Source organism: Cryptomeria japonica, chromosome 10 (genome assembly GCF_030272615.1).
Source record: "Cryptomeria japonica chromosome 10, Sugi_1.0, whole genome shotgun sequence".
NCBI classification, from domain to species: Eukaryota; Viridiplantae; Streptophyta; class Pinopsida; order Cupressales; family Cupressaceae; genus Cryptomeria; species Cryptomeria japonica.
Window position 1 is genome coordinate 461,388,869 of NC_081414.1, and position 18,020 is coordinate 461,406,888.

The following is an 18,020-nucleotide window of genomic DNA, read 5'->3' on the forward strand; positions in this document are numbered from 1 at the left end:
TTCTCACTCAATAACATCTCCCCAGGTGCTTGTCTCATGGGTAACCTAGAGATGTATCCTCTCATCTCTAATAGTGTCTTGTTGGACACTGAATTGCTACATGACTAGATGAGGAAGGTATGGGTCAATCACATGCAGTGTCTGACCCATTAACAAACATTAGGTCTATATGAATGCTACATAGTGTGTATCCTTGTCCCAAGCCTCACAAGTCTTCTACGACCTCTAGGTAAAGTCCTTCATCTCATCGATGAATCAACACTAGAATCCCATACCTCCCATCTGTATGTAATGTAGTAGGTCATTGTAGCTATCAAAATATATATGATCATGGCATCGATCTCTCATCCCTAGTGGCCAACACATTATGATATGCTTAAAGGCCTAAATATGCAACAATATGACTCTTGTACCCCTGATACACACACAAGTGGATATCATTGTATAAATAGCCAAGTATCACATAGCCCCATGCATGCTAGGTCTCCATGGTCATCATCCTATATAAGAAATAGGACCATGTGATTGAGAAACCATGTCCACTACGATCGAGCATCAATCACCTGTTGATTAGACCTTCTAAGTACATAGAAAATCATGGTGTCCACCTCCTCCACTCGATAGCTAACTCTAGCCATATTTGGGTGTGGTCCATCAGTAGGTCATTTGTCCAACAAGATAGCTATAGGTAGTACTCACCATCCTCCAACCTAAACTATGGAATTACCCCTTTGATAGGCAATCATAGAATCGTCCAAACATCCTCAAGAGTGATCGATGCCTCATCGGTAGGAAGATGAAAGGAGAAAGTATCATTGTGCCACCTCTAGATTAGTGTCATCATCATCATGTGTGATTTCACACATGACCACTTATACACATGATCTAAATCAAGCACAATGAGCACCATCCACTCTATGAATCACAACCTCTACTATAGTTGCATAGTTGATGAACATTGCTTGTGTGACTCAATGAGTGCTAGAACCTCTTGCATATATCAAAACATGCCAGTCAGACATTTTCTATTCATTTTCCCCTCTCAAACCAACTAGGGCATCTCTTTCTTGCCCCTATCCTCTACTGCCTTTATCCCCAATCCTATTTCGGTCTCCTAGTCAGAGATGTTGTTTTCCCCAATGGAGACACCAAACCTAAGGCATATATGTCATTTTGTAGGCATAGATGTTGTTTTTTAGTCTGCTCGTTTCTCTACCCTAGTGAAAACATCAATCCCTAGAACTATGTCTATGCATGCATCCCTCATCCATGCAAACATTTGTCATTTGTGTTGGTGTGAATCCCTAGGAAAAGATGCCACTAGATAGGTGCAAATGTTGAATTGGTGATCGGTGTTTGTGCCTTGACCATTTTTTACCCCTATTACCTAGCATTAAATGTACCTACCCTACTAAATTAAAGAGTCCACATAGGGTACATATTGGTGTTGCATGTTCAATTAGCCACTGGAACTAGTAGATGTGCTCTCCTCATTGCAGATGTCATGGGATGATCAACATTGTGCTCATGATTTCGCTCTAAGGGCTCTTTTGCTTGTGAATTGGGTGTGTGAAAATGACCCTTCCATGGGCCCCATGTGGTCTATATATTCCCTCCCTTCGCTCTTCTAGCCCATACTTTGGCTCCATTTTTTCCTCATCCTTGGTCTATTTCTTCACCGCCTTCTTCATTTTCCCTTCCCTTTTTCTTTTTCCTCTATTTTCTTTCTTTTCAAGAATTTACCCACAAAATTCAAAATTTCCAACCAAATTCTCAAGGGGGACATCCTTTATGCACATCCTTCCTATGACACTTCCTTTTCCTCATTGGGGCATCTTTTCCTTTTACTTGTCCCCAACTTATTGCTGCCATGTAAAAGAGGGGTAAAATGTAGACACCTAAAATTAATTAAATTAATATTTAACTAATTATTCCTCTTCACATAATTAATTTTATTAATTATGTTACCTCGTTAATCTTCTTAAAATTAAAAAAATTATATTTAATTAATTTTACCTCCTCAACCATATAATTAATTTATTAATTAATTATATAATATCCCTTTCTTTTAAAATTTAATTTAATCCCCAATCTTAGCTAAATTCTTCAAAACTCCTCTTAAGCCCAATTACTTAATAAAAATACAATAAATTAACTAGTACCTTTATTCATACCCTCTTAATCTCCTCCATTGAGCTAATTAATCAAGGCCTACTCTTTATTAACTATTTTCCAGAATTTTAAATTCATCCTACCTACCTAAATTCACATGTGACTCCCCCTCATAAATGAACTCGCATGCACAAGTCATTTTCCACCTCCACCTCATCTTTAACCATGTGTGAGAATTCTCTTCCCCATAAGAGCCACTCTACACTTTTCATTTCCATCCACATGTCATTGTCTCAATCCTAGGATTCTTACACTTTGCAAAAAGTTTTTCCACTTGTCATCTCCATGTTCTTCCAAAGATGTGCTCACACATGTGTGAGCACACCTTTCCCTCTTCCCCATGCCAAGTGTTCTTCCCAAGACTTGACACCTTGTGACACATGTCACAAGGCTATGAACCCAATCCACCTCATCTTCTCTCACTCAATCTTGGCCCTTCATCATCATTTAATCTCAACTGTCCATTTTGAATTTTAAAATATATAAATTGGAGTCTCCTCCCTTCATAAATCATCCACTTCATTAAAAATATTATGTTGTTAAGTTATCCCCATATCCACTCCATTTTGCATCCTCGTGATGTTCATTTGAGCACTTAATCCATTCACATTATCCTCATAATGTCTAATTTCCATTTTAATCCTTCATCCTAATCCTACCATCCACTTGATCAACTCATCCATTTTCCATTGACGTGTAACTTGGAGAGCATCCCACACTCAATCCACTCCATTTGGCATCCTCGTTGCAATCCTTCATCCTGATCCTATCATCCACTTTATCAACTCATTCATTTTACATTATTGTGTAACTTGGAGAGCATCCCATATCCACTCCATTTGGCATCATTATGATGTTAATTTGAGCAATCAATCCATTCACATTATCCTCATAATGTTAAATTCTCATTACAATCCTTCATCCTAATCCTATCATCCTATTATCACTCCCCAAAAATCATATGATTTTTGTGCATAAACCTTTGAAATCTTAATTATTTTCCCACTAATATCTATAAGATCCACTACATTCAATGATTGCTCATATATTATCTTCCCACTACTATCTACCAGTTCACCAAATCTTCAATCATTTTTGAATGTGAGAATTATTTTGCCACTACTAAATATGACTATCACCTTGTGAAAGTTTCCAATTTAATGTGTTTTCTAGCTAACAATTATGATAAAACCATTAGAATCCATAGAAAGATCCAAAGGGAACAAAAGAGAACACTAAAATATTCTTTGAAAGGAAGTCTTGTTTTCAGTAAGATATATTATGTCTTTCAACGATGAAGGAATCATATTGGGATAACAAGCAAAGCCGACAAAGTAAATTAGATCTCCCTGAAAAGCCATTTCACACCAATAAACTTTTGCATCAGTGTAGCTCTCTTCAAATTCTGACTGAAACATGTGCATCGACTTAACATCGTAAGTCTGCAAAGCTAGAAAGAGTCTTTCCAAAAGTTGGGGTTACACCAAAAAGGGGAATGTCGAGGAAATATGCTTGGAGTTTCACCGAAGCTTGATTTCAATATGGTCATGAATGCCTAACAACGACAAAAATAAAAATAAGGTATCGGTAAAGCATCTCATCCATGTTACCGAAAGAGTCAATTTCATCATAGTAATGAAAGTATATCAAGATCAAATGATGTCTTTCTGAAACAGGATGTTATACGGAAACAAGCGATATTAGAAAAGATTGAAAAGGGTATACTAACATGATGGATTTTCGTTACACTTGTGAATGATGAGGAAGAATGGAAAGGGTCTCATTGAAAGAGTAACCTACACCAAAAAGCATAGATGATGATGATATAATAATTTGTGAAGTCTCTCGACATTATTATTGTGCCAACTTGGTATCATATCACATGAGTTTTGATTTCAAGCATGAATGACCATTCTGTAACTATTTCTGAAATGACACAAACTCCTTGGTCTGAATTTAAAAACATAATCTTGCACACACTCAACCACTGTAAGAAGATTCGAAGGTCATTAAGGTGAAGGTGAGAACAATCAAGGGTTGGAAGAAGAACAACAACTAAGAATCGATGTCGAGACTCCAAGTAAGTAGCGAGTTCAGTGAAGCGCTCTGTTAATTTGGTTACTTTCCTTCTTCTACAAAAAATGGAGGGCTCTTCCAAGAAACCTAAGGCTAGGAAATAAAAGGAAAAAGCCATAGAAGTAGAAATCCTACAAGAAATAAAACTGAAAAACCAAAAAAAGGATGGGAGACACTTAAATCAAGATCCAATGAACCAATTCCAAGGCTTCGGGCCAAAATCTAAAAGATCTTTCCAGTTAAAATCTGACATGGATAAATTAGGGGATAAATTTGAAGGTCTGGGAGACATATGGACACCTATAAGAGGATATGAGTTGCTATTATACCACTATAGGATAAGAAACAAGGCAGGTCCTGTATGCAATCCATGAATACACAACATAAGGAAGCTAGTGGTGCTGAAGATTTTTGTAAATGTTGATTTGATGATCGTATTGGCCAAGAATTATAAACCCTAGACTAAGATGATCGATGATGCTACTAGGGAGCCATTTCTACCATTAACCAGAGACTTCATGTCTAGGGTAGGGTATTTGATTTAGATTTAACCCTTGATCAACCAATTGATGTAACCCTCCTGGAAAATGAATACTCTAGACTCGAGGATGTATACAAGAGATGGAGATTGCTGACCCATAGACCCGGGGATGGAAACAACCTCAGAATATTTGATGAGAATGAAGAACCACCATTTGATGTGGATCTATTGGAAGAATACTTCAAGCACACTTATTATTCTATTTGTTAGATCATGAGAATTGAAGCAAACCCCCTCATGGATGTGGTACCCATGATATTGGCCATATATGTGCAGACACATGATGCCCGACCATTTGACAATGTGTCACAAATAGTAGATTATATAAACCATGGTTTGGAGAGATTAAAAACAACCCCGAGGAGATTCATTTCAGGCATTATTCTGTATTGATGCATATGCTTCTATATGTTGGGAAAGGCATGAATGTGTGGATTGAAGACTTTAGGGTCATGGAATTGTTAGGATTGGTGATAGTCCCAAAGATACTGAGAGGGGGGGGGGGTTGAATCAGTATCTAACCAGTTTATAGAATATTTGACCTTATTAAGTATTTTGCATTCCAAAACAGTGTACCGGTAAAGAAGAAAGAATGCAGTAAATAAGAATAGTAAAGACAATATAGAAAGAACACCATAACACAAGATATTTAATGAGGAAACCCGGTGTGGGAAAAACCTTGATGGGATTTGTGACCCACAATATTCACTCACTGGCCAATGAATGGATATTACTTACAAGAGGGGCTTGCACATGTAGGAAGGCCAACTGCCTAGAGCTCATTGCTCAATTACAAAAGGAAGTCTCACTAACTTACAAAATGGACTATGAGAATCCAATATAATGTACTGCTACAAAACAGCATCTGCTATGCCAGGTTCAATACCGGTTTAAGCTCATACAATAACCATAAACCCTTCTACAAAATCTGCCTTAATATTTTCTCTACATATCCATCATATCTATCCTCTATCATATATGTCTCTCAAATTATCTACAATATCTCATACTTATATATGAGTCTTATTACAATATATCATGTCGCCTTACAGAAAGATATCACAATTAAATACAATAATCAAAATGTTATCGGCTAGGATGTCAGTAAACATTATTGTCACTGCTGGTGAACTATCTGTCGGTGTAGAGTCTGTCAATGCCATAAGATTGCAAGGTTGCCATCAATGACAACACCTTCAATCACTTTTAACTACCATTAGAGTGTGCAATGCCAACAATCTCCCCCTTTGGCATTGATGGCAACACTCATGAGAAAAATTCAAAATTGTATCCAAAAATTGAAGTCGAAAAATCTTAGCAAAACTATGTGCTCCCCCTGAGTAGATGATCTCTTCTGCAAGTCATTTTTATCTGTCGTGCTACTCCCCCTTTGAAATCAATGACAAAGGTTGTCAAAATTTTAATGAGTGCAGTATTCAGCTGGTACCTTGTAACTGATTGGTTACAATCTGGAATAGGTCTGCTAATACCAAATTCAGGCTCTGAGTGAACCTGTTGCTATCCTTTAATGGTGCCTCTATTCTCTGAATAGTACCAGTGAGGTGATGTATTTTCTCTTCTAGTGTCTTCTGTCTCTGAATAAGTGCCTCTGAAATCTCTTTCCTCAAAGAGATGAGGTTATCCAATTTAGGACTGAGTCTACATTTAAGTTCTTTTGCCTTGCCTTTTATGCTTTCCTTCTCTTTCTCCAATTTTTCAAGTTTCTCCTCAAATCTAGCTATCTCCTATTCTATAACTGATATTGGTTCAAATGAACCAATGATATTGTCAGCTATATCATCAATTTCTTTTTGCACTTTGCTAATTTCCTTATCAATATCCACTGTCAAAAAATTAGTCTTACAGGTGTCTCTATACAGTTCCTTAAATTCCATTATGGTTGTACTAAGTGCCGGTAAGAGAGTGTCAATGTGTTTCATGCACTTCTTTATTGTCTCTTCAAATAATTTATGTTTTTCCTTATCCATTTTCTCCTTAAATGTCTCTTCATTTATTTGGTCCATAGTCAGTATATTGTCGGTGATGTGTTTAGACAATGTGTCTAACTGACTCAAAGAATCCTTATTATCTACATTACACTTTGGTGCAATCAATTTAAGAATAGGAATGGTATCATCTATAGCCTTATATGCCAATACATTACAATCTATAATTTTCTTAATAGAATCCAAAAGCACTTTAGTCACATTTGTGGGTCTGAATTCAGTCATGGAAGTACCAGATGACTATCCAACTACCTTAATAATCTCCATGATGTCGATGGTAGTAACAACTTTGCTTGTCTCAACCTCTAGTAGGTCAGTTTGCATTTGCATTTCAACTAGCAAAGGTTTAGGCTTCTTAGCATTTATCGGTGGTACTATCTCTGTATGAACCTATTTCTCAACCTATTTCTCAGCTTGTGTCTCAGTCTGTTTCACTATGTTCTCTTCTGTTAGTTTTTCTGATTGTTCTTTAGTGTTATCAGCTAGTTTTTCTGATGGTTTTCAGTTGTATCCACTCCCGGTTTCTCTATCTATACCTCTGCACTTTCCACTACCGGTGACTCAGTTGGCTTCACTATATTCTCTACAGCCAGTTTCTCTATCTTTGTCAGGTTTTCCATATTTGCATCAACAGTACTATTAGTAACCATTTCACTAACCCTAATCTCAATGTTATCAGCTGGTGTTTCAACTTCAACCTTTTTAGCTTTTGTTCCAACATTGTCAGCTGGTTTCTCAGTAGCAACATCTTTCTTCTTTTCCTTAGTAATTTCTTTATCAACTACAATACTAACCTCCTGAGTGTCTATGTTCATTGTGTACAAAATTTCAAACTCAGAATTTGTATCCTCATGTGGAGTCTCCACATTCTCAGTAGCCGGTGAATTGTCATTTAGTATTGATGGAGGGTAAGCCAGTCACAACCCTAACTTCTTCCTTAGTGATTTTATGAATAGAGTCAAGCCAAAAGAATTCACCATGAACTCTACTAAGCACAATCCTTACAACTTCCTTAAGAAATTCTGGAATGTCAAGGACTTCCACAAAACCTAGGGTCTCAATAACCTTATGTTCGGGTTTTATAGTTCCATTCTCATCACAGATAACATTCTTATACATTTTCATGATTTTCTCATAACCTAATTCCTCAATGTGGCAATGTATGTAAATTCTAGGGTCTTCTGCATATGCAACTCCTTTAGGGATTTTTGAAAAAGCACCTAGGGTATCATCCTCTTTCGCTACTTCAAGTATAATATTGAATATAGGCCTAGGGCATTTAATTACTTCTATAATAGTAGGGTTTGCTATGAATTCTGGAGTAGAGGAGGAATCCATTGATAAATACCTTAATCTTCTTGATAGGTTTGGATGCTTGAAAGAACTTTCTTTGCTTCTCACTATGGATGCCTTCACTCGGGTTTTTCGCGCTCTCTGAAGGTTTGAATGCTCGGTGAATGAAAAAGAGGGAAAAATACTGATTTATAATGTCTTTTCCTTCAACAACCATAATAAGTGCCTGCCGGTTAAGTGAAACTTAACACATCTACCGGTAAAGAAGAAGTTCTTCTTCTCACCATCAACTAAGGGTAAACTTGCATGATTTTCAATTTGTTGCAATGCCCCCAAGGATTACTTTTTAGTTGGATGAAGAATTTCATGCTAGTGGAGTGATACTCTGTTCTACCAATGAAGGAATAGTCTCATCAATATTCTGATCTCTCTTTCTAATTCATTGTTTGAACTTGCTTTACCTCATCTACCTTCTATTTGCCTTTCAAACTGGATCCTTTATTATTTGCCAGTGAAGTCTTTCTTCTACAAAATTTTGCAATATGTCCAATCTTGTTACAAGCATAACAAGTCACATTTTTTTTCTGATAGCCTTTCCATATCCTATGCCGGTTTGTGTTCTACATTGATTAGATAAGTGTCCAAATCTTCCGCAAACATAACATCTTACATTCAGTCTGCAATTTTCTGAATTGTGACCAATTTTGTTGCATTTGGAACATTGACCGGTGGGTGCATTAGTGTTCTGATAGTTTCTAGATTTACACTGATTTGCTTGATGAACATACTTGTTACAGTTAAAGCATTTCCCATTAAATTTGTAGGCATTAGGTTGTCTTACCGATTTGTTGTGATCATGATTGTTTGCAGTACCAGAGCTTTCACCAACTTCAAATCCAAGTCCATTAGTGTCTCCATTAGGTTTCTAACTTTTCAGCATATCATCAAGTTCTTATGAACTTTTCTTGAATTTCTCTTTATGTTGATTTGCAGTAGCCAACTCATATTCCAAAAATTCCTTCTGTCTCATAAGTTTAGCTTTATCATGTTCCATGTGAATCAGATATGTCTTTAACATATCATTTTCATGACTGAGTCTTAGATTTTCATTTCCAGCATCATTGAGTCTCCTAGTCAAGTCATCTTCATTCTTCTTTCTGTCTTCAATGTCTTTACAAAATCTCATAGTCATATCTTGCATTTCATTCCTCAAGGTCATGTTTTCTTGCCTCATCTTGCTTACAAGCTCATTAAGACTTTCCTTTTCATCATCATCATTCTGTATCTTCTCATGAAGTTCTCTTCTTTTATTTCTAGCAATAGGAAGATTCTCCTAAAGTTCTTGAATGAATTCTTGTGTAGTCCTCAACTCATCTTCAAGTTTGATATTCTTCAATTTCTTTGCATCATAATCTGCAAGAGTTGTTTCCAATTGCTTTCTCAAATTTTCCATCTGTACCAGTGTCAGAATCTTCCTCAAGCTGTTAGGCTTTTGAAAATAGAGGATCAGGATCTGATACCAATTGTTAGGATTGATGATAGTCCCAAAGATACTAAGAGGCAGGGGTGAATCAGTATCTAACCAGTTTATAGAATATTTGACCTTATTAAGTATTTTGCATTCCAAAACAGTGTACCGGTAAACAAGAATTAATGCATTAAATAAGAACAATAAAGACAACATAGAAAGAACACCATAACACAAGATGTTTAATGAGGAAACCCAGTGTGGGAAAAAACTCGGTGGGATTTGTGACCCACAATATTCACTCACTGGCCAATGAATGGATATTACTTACAAGAGGGGCCTACACATGCAGGAAGGCCAACTGCCTAGAGCTCACTACTCAATTACAAAAGGAAGTCTCACTGACTTACAAAATGGATTATGAAAATCCAATACAATGTACTGCTACAAAACAGCATCTGCTATGCCAGGTTCAATACCAGTTTAAGCTCATACAATAACCATAAACCCTTCTACAAAATCTGCCTTAATATTCGCTCTACATATCCATCATATCTATCCTCTATCATATATGTCTCTCAAATGATCTACAAGATCTCATACTTATATATGAGTCTTATTACAATATGCCATGTCGGCTTACAAAAAGATATCACAATTAAATACAAAATACAATAATCAAAATCCTATCGGCTAGGATGTCGGTAAACATTATTGTCGCTGTCGGTGCCATAATATTGCAAGGTTGCCATCAATGAAAACACCTTCAATCACTTTTAACTACCATTAGAGTGTGCAATGCCAACAGGAATATGATAGACAAGGGATAAGAAAACCTATATAGATGTGGACTACTATTTGGGATCAGAGGTGTCCATGGTCCGAATATCTTTGTTTTGAAGAGAATTTTGTCAAGCCCTTATGTCGGCTCTTAGGTCACTTGTGTGATTACACACTTTCCCTAGAAATTAAAATATTCCTCAAGCCGAAGGATTATGATGATTGACAACTAGTCAATTATAATTAGGGAGACTAGTATGATTTTAAAGAGTATTAAAAAATAAGTGTATGGATTTGAAGGTGCCCCTGTCTTGCTTCCAAGGATAGTACCAAACATAATTGCTTACCTAGAGATTGTGAGACAATAGGCTGCGTCAAACACTACACATTTGGGGGTACATGGGAAACAGTCCCTTGTGCCTAGGTAGAGTCTATCAGTGCCACTGCTTGTTGGTTCCATAATATTGCAAGGTTGCCATCAATGACAACACTTTCAATCACTTTTAACTACCATTAGAGTGTGCAATGCAAACAGGAATATGATAAACAAGGGATAAGAAAACCTGTACAGATGTAGACTGCTATTTGGGATCAGAGGTGTCCATGGTCCCAATATCTTTGTTTTGAAGAGAACTTTGTCAAGCCCTTGTGTCAGCTCTTAGGTCACTTGTGTGATTACTTACTTTCCCCAGAAATTAAAATATTCCTCAGGCCGAAGGATTATGATGATTGACAACTAGTCAATTATAATTGGGGAGATTGGTATGATTTTAAAGAGTATTAAAAAATGTGTGTGGATTTGAAGGTGCCCCTCTCCTACTTTCAAGGACAGTACCGAACATAATTTCTTACCTAGAGATTGTGAGACAATTGGCTGCATCAAACACTACACATTTGGGGGTACGTGGGAAACAGTCCCTCATGCCTAGGTATTTGTTTTTTGGAGAGTTCACAATTTTCTCTAAGAGGTATGATTTCATTGGAGACAAACTGGCTTATTAAGGCTTAACACAAGATGAACCCAGGGTTAGTTTTGACCCTAAAGGATTCATTAGTTCAACCAAACAGTCACAAAAATTGCATTCTTATGAGCATGTGCCACTCGAGCAAGAGGATCTCATCAAAAATTTAGATAAAGTGTAGGATATAGAAAGATTGGAAGCCTATGAAAAAATCATGAAGGCTGAAGAATGGAAAAAGAGCCATAATATATTTAATCCTGATGCTTATTCAAAAATTCAAGATCCCATCATTCGTATGAATGCAAAAATTGATCATTTGGATGAAATAATTGAAGGGGTCCCTTCAAATGTTTGAAAAAGAGATGCAAGGAGACCTTTGGGAAGGAGCATACAAATTGTAACCCCTCTCATGCATCTGTCACCACAACCAACTCCTACAATGCAAAAGTAAAACAGATGAAATCTGAGAACAAGCTCAATCTTGTATTCCAAGAGATGAGGAGGAGGATATCAGATAATGGACTGGTGAAAAATTTGTTTCAGATGATGAGTTTGTCCATTCCCAAGAATTCAAAACATTTGTGTATAAGTATAGGGTGAAAATTCTTAGGCAACAGGTCAATAAGATAACACTAGAAAATGAAAATGATCTGCTAGAAAAAAATTCAAAAGGATGTTGATGTTGAGATGGCTACTATGACCCCCTCTAAAGGAAGAAAATTTCTACAAGATGTTGGTGTTATCATCGTGCCAGAGTGGGACATGAGTTATACCATGTTATTGTTAGGTTTCATGAAATGTGAATCCTAGAAGCCCAATTATCTTATGTAAGAATACCTATCACATAATAAGAGAAAATTGAACAATAAAGAGAATTGAAGACAATTAACAATAATTGAATTTATTGCTTTGAAATGGCTTAATTACAATGAAGGATATGACATCCTTATAAAGAAATCTAACTCTAAATATAGAAATCCTAAATGGTGGATTCTACAAGATAGACTGAGAGTTAAAATAGAATGCATGAATCAGTCATGTATGCACAAAAATCATAATAGACTAATTAATGCATGAAACTCTCAAAATTCTAAACATAACTTGCTTTTCCTAGTTTGCATTATGCATGGAGATAAATATTAATTAATTAATTAACTAAGTAATAAATGCCAATAATTAATTACTAACTAAGGAATCGATTATTTAGTGAATTAATGTAGTTAAGTGAATAATTAATATATGGATTATTTATTCCAACACCCCCCTGAATGCACAACTGGGAGAGATGAAAAGATATAGGAAAAAACATACAAAGATGAATGCATGATGGGTCCCAGCCTAAAGCCTGATGAGGTACCCATGAACAAACATGCAAGTTTCTTAGAAATAGAGAAAAGGAAAAAACCTTGAATGGGAACAAAACTCCTCTCCAAAAGAGAAACAAAAAGACAAGCATGCAAAAACATTGAAGCATGAAGAAGCTGCAAACACTGTCATAAAATGACTGCTATGATGCTGAAAAAAGAACCTCCAGAAATAGGAATGCTAAAGTGTCGATATGGTAAGTATTCCATCTCACCGACAATGCATGGGTAAATGGTTGTGATGCATCTCATAGTACATAAGAATAAATAAGTGATCCATCTCACAAACAATGCATGGGTAAATGGCCCTGCATCTCCTAGTACATAGGAACAAGTACTGAATACAAAGAACAAGCCAATGCGAAACCATGAAAGTATTAGCAACAACAATAGAAACCCTCTCATAGTGCTGACAAGGGAGAGTAAATAGGTACACTGAATCTAAATTCTATTCTCCATTATGCTAAAAAAAATAGAGATGTGTGCCAAAAAGATGGAGCTCTGATCATAGGAGGACAAAATAGGGCTAGGAAGTCACTGATTAATCCAACAAGAAGAGGGAGTGGGTTGGAAATCTATCTATAAAAATGGACCTGAGATCTGGATAGAGAACCGAATCACCTTTCCAATGATATCTCATTTGCAAAAAATGGAGTCCGGATGCACAAGATATGCCTGCGAGAGTGCAAACTACAAATTCTGACTTCAACTAGCAAAAAAACTTGCAAAATAAAAAAATCAGAAAAGTATACCTCCATCTCTAGATTGGGCTTGGAAAGAGATTTCCAATGGTACATGGTTTGCCTAATTCTGACTCCGTATGATGAAGTTATGGCCAAAACAAAAAAACACCTCTTTTAGGGCACAAAGAGGGTCAAAGAAGGGCCATGCATGCTGGCTATATTGTTGACGTCAGTATGATATCATGTTGACGTCCCTGATGCCCCAGATGCCCCTGATGCTGAAAAATAGGAAAATTATATATCAAAATTTATGGAATCAGCCTTTTGAATCCAACTATGAGGTCCTTTTGGGCCCAAAATAGTCCAAATTTTCAGGTACACTCTAGAACAGAGAATACCCTCAAACTTTGAATGCTTGCAAAATGGACACTATGTATCCGATTTCAGAAAAACAGAAGGTGATGCTGACTTTCTCGAGCCTTCTAGAACTGACGGTGAGCTCCAAAATAACCCAAAATGAATAAATTTTTGTGTAAATGTAAATAATCTGCAAAAAAGTGAACAAGAATCTTCAAATCTAGAGCTCTGATACCATGTTAGGTTTCATGAAATGCGAATCCCACAAGCCCAGTTATATTCTACAAGAATACCTATCACACAATAAGAGAAAATTGAACAACAAAGAGATTTGAAGATAATTAACAATAATTGAATGTATTGCTTTGAAATTGCTTAATTACAATGAAGAATATGACATCCTTATAAAGAAATCTAACTCTAAAGATATAAATTCTAATTGGTGGAGTCTACAAGATAGAATGAGAGTTAAAATAGAATGCATGAATCAGTCATGTATGCACAAAAAGCATAATAGACTAATTAATGCATGAAACTCTTAAAATTCCAAACATAGCTTGCTTTTCCTAGTTTGCATTATGCATGGAGATCAATATTAATTAATTATTCATAAGTAATTAATTAACTAACTAATAAATGCTAATAATTAATTACTAACTAAGGCATCAATTATTTAGTGATTTAATGCAATTAAATGAATAATTAATATATGAATCATTTATTCCAACAATTATTTGATAGCTTTGTAAAGAATCAAGATAGCCAAAAGAAAATGTTACCCAAAGATATTGACAAAATTTATTTTGGTTCTGGATTGGACCCAGACAAGAAAACACTATTATAGCGAGCTTTGTACCCAAGGAATAAAATGCCAACACGAGTGGAAACTGACAAGGTATTTGGTCACATCATGGTCCGAAGAGTCAGTGAGACGGGCCCAATGGATACAACAAATCTAAATGTAAATGTGGCACAATTCAATAAGGAACAAATGAAGCATATGGTGTTGCCAATTTGGCATTAAGTTTTCATTGATGTCAACCGGTTTGGCAAGGTGACCGGTCTGATGGCAATACACATGAGAGTGAGCAGACAAAAGGAAGGCTGTCGATACACATGACTTGGGTCATCTACTGGTAAAGAAGGCTTACAAGTAAGGCATAAACTGGGATGAAGTTTGTTTGTGTGTTATGAAGGCACAACAACTAGTAAACATAACATAGGGGATGTTTTATGGTCATACCGGTAACATAAAATAAACCGGTAATCAACCTTGGTCGACAAAGTATGTCAAACTGACATAGGAATCCAAGTAAAGGTGGATGTTGACAATGATGACAACTGGATATCAGGTGGAGGTAATGCACAGTCGATGGAGTGTGCATCGATGTAACAAATATGCAAGCAGGTGAACTTTTATGAGGAACCCGCAAGTCACAAAGGGGATAGAGGATTGCGGCTCAAGGAAGGCAAGATGGAAAAGAAATTGCACTATTCCTGCAAGAATATTTTATCTTCGTACCTATTTGGTGAAGGAAACAACAAAGCCATTAATGGCGAGTGATAGAGAAAAGAATAAAAGCATGGTGCAGATCTCCAGATTTAGAAAATGCACATTGGAATGTGAAGTTCGACTGGTGATTGATCGATGCCATGAAGATCTTGTCCTTGGAAAAGAAGATCAAATCAATTCATACTCAGATCAAGTTGGAGAAGGAAAACCTAACACGACAATGTTTGAATGCATTCTTGGTGGGAATCCATGATTATATATACATGAGCTTAAAACAGAAGATGATGATGCTTGAGGAAAATAAGAAGAGTGAAGAGAGCTTGAGTGAAGAGAATAATCATCTTCCTTAAAATTTATTCTAAGAAAGTTCCAGAGTGAGTCAACAAGAAAACCGGTGAGAGGTTTTAGCTGACAATGATTGAGTATCGGTATAACTATAGCAGGTCCAATAGTTGAGCAAATTAGTGAGGTGTGGTAGATAAAGGTAGCATCCAAGTGTGACATAGTGAGTTGTGAGATTGCGAGAGAGAGAGAGAAGAGAGGCCAAGAATCAAAGAGAGTGATCTCATAAATGATAGTGTGAGATCTAGCAGAGAAGGAAAGACTATCAACCGACAGTAACCTGTTTGATTAAGAGTTGTAGAACTCATTTGAAACAAGAAGCTATAACTATATCAAAATTGTACTTCAATATACATCACCAAGTTGGAGCTTGGTGCAGGGGTTGGTGCCCTAAATCAGAAGGGGTTGGTGCTCCTTGGGTTGGTGCCCTAAATCTTTGTAATTTAGTGTTTTACTTGTGAGGTTGGATTGGAGCAGTAGTCTCCAGCAACATTTCTCACCAAAGTTTTTCCCATATTAGGTTTTCCTCATACATCTAGTGTTGTGGGTTGCATCTATGTCATTTTATTCTTTGATCTCCTCATTTTCTTTATTGATTTGATTGTTTAGTGCTTAAGATAACAATTGGTATTTTGAAGTTGCCTTAAAAGAGAAAATAGTTTAGGAACCACTGATTCACCCCCCTCTCAGTGGTACTTTGTGTTCAACAATTAGTATTAGAGCCTAGGCTCCCAATTATTTATAAACCTTGGGTAGATTCTAGACTTAGAACACAATGGCAAGAAATGAGTCTGCTTCCTCAAAATCCCCCATGTTTGATGGATCAAACTATGCCTTTTGGAGCAGAAGAATGGAGACCTATATTTCCTCCCTTGGTTTTGATGTGTGGATGTCTGTCAAGAGTGGGCATGTTGTCCTTACTATTCGTCCCACTGATCTGTATGCCAAGAAGTAGTATGAGAACAATGCAAAGGCAAAACATGCTATTTTGAGCGGGCTATCTGATAATGAGTTTGTCAAGGTAATGCACTGTGCATCTGCTAAGGAGACCTAGGATAAAATGCAGAGGTTATTTGAAGGAGATGCAAAAGTCAAAGAGGCCAAACTACAAGCACTAAGGGCCTAACTTGAAGGAATGAAGATTACTACCTTCACATATTTGATGAAACTATGAATACTATCAAAGGACTTGGAGAATATATTGTAGATGAGATCCTTGTCAAGAAGGTACTTAGGTCTCTTACACCTAAGTATGATACAAAGGTGCTTGTCATAGAAGAAGTCAAGGATTTGAAGATCTTTCTAATGGATGAACTATTTGGCTCACTAATAGCCTATGAGATGAGAACGACCAGTGATGCTTCCTTAAGGAACGAAGCAACATTCAACACCACCCAAAAGGGCAAAGAAGTAGATGCTCATAAAGGATCCAGTGAAGACTCTGATGCAAAGGTAGCAAAATTTGTCAAAAATATCAAAAGAGGATCTGACAAGTATAAAGAAAGCTACCACTCAAATGTTTCAACTGTGGTAAGGTTGGACACTTTGCTGCAAAATATCCTTACAATGAAACTAGTGGAGATGAGTCAAGAGAGTTTAGCAAATCTGCTAGCAAAGATAGAGAAATAAATGTCTATCAGCAAGGAATAAGAGGATATCAGAAGTAGAACAACCTCTATACTATTGAGGATGACGCCACATATGAAGAAAGTGCATTAGAAGATGACTACAATGAGAATGACAGATAAATTAATCTCTTTATGGTACTTGATGAACTGGTTAGTGAAGATGAGGAAGAAGAGGATATTGAGGCTGAATTAGATTTAGGAGAGCTTATAAGTGCTCTTGAGGAATTGAGTAAAACAAGAAGAGAACTCAAGAAGGTCAAGCATGTTGTAGCAGATGAACAAGATCTCTTGAAGGAATCCTTGGATGAGTCCAGTCAAGTTATATCTGAATTAAAAATGTAGTTGGAAGAAACCAAGAGGATATGTGAAGTTACATCCTCTAATCTAATTAAGAAGGAAAATGAGCTTCAAGATCTGGAAGTAGAAATAGTGAAGCTCAGAAAGGAGCTTGAAGAAAGTAAGGAAGAAATAAAAGTAAGGAGAAAATATAAAGGCAACACTGAAGCATTAGACAAGATGTTGAGCAAACAAAAGCAATCCAAAGATATCGGTGGCTTAGGCTTTGAAGAAGGTCAAAGTTCAATCAGCAAAGACCCATCCGATAAAGAAATAAAGTTCACCTATTCAAATGAAGGTGAAGGAAAAAAGACATTCACTGTAAGCAAGGATGCTGGTAAAAAGACATATGCAAATGCTATTGGAAATTGCCACACAAACCGGTATACACAAGCGATGAACCAAAGGCCACACTCATTGTACCAACATGCAGATCCAAGGATAAATGCAAGAGTTGACCATGAAGGACTCACCAGAGTCAACAAAATAAAGAGAAGAC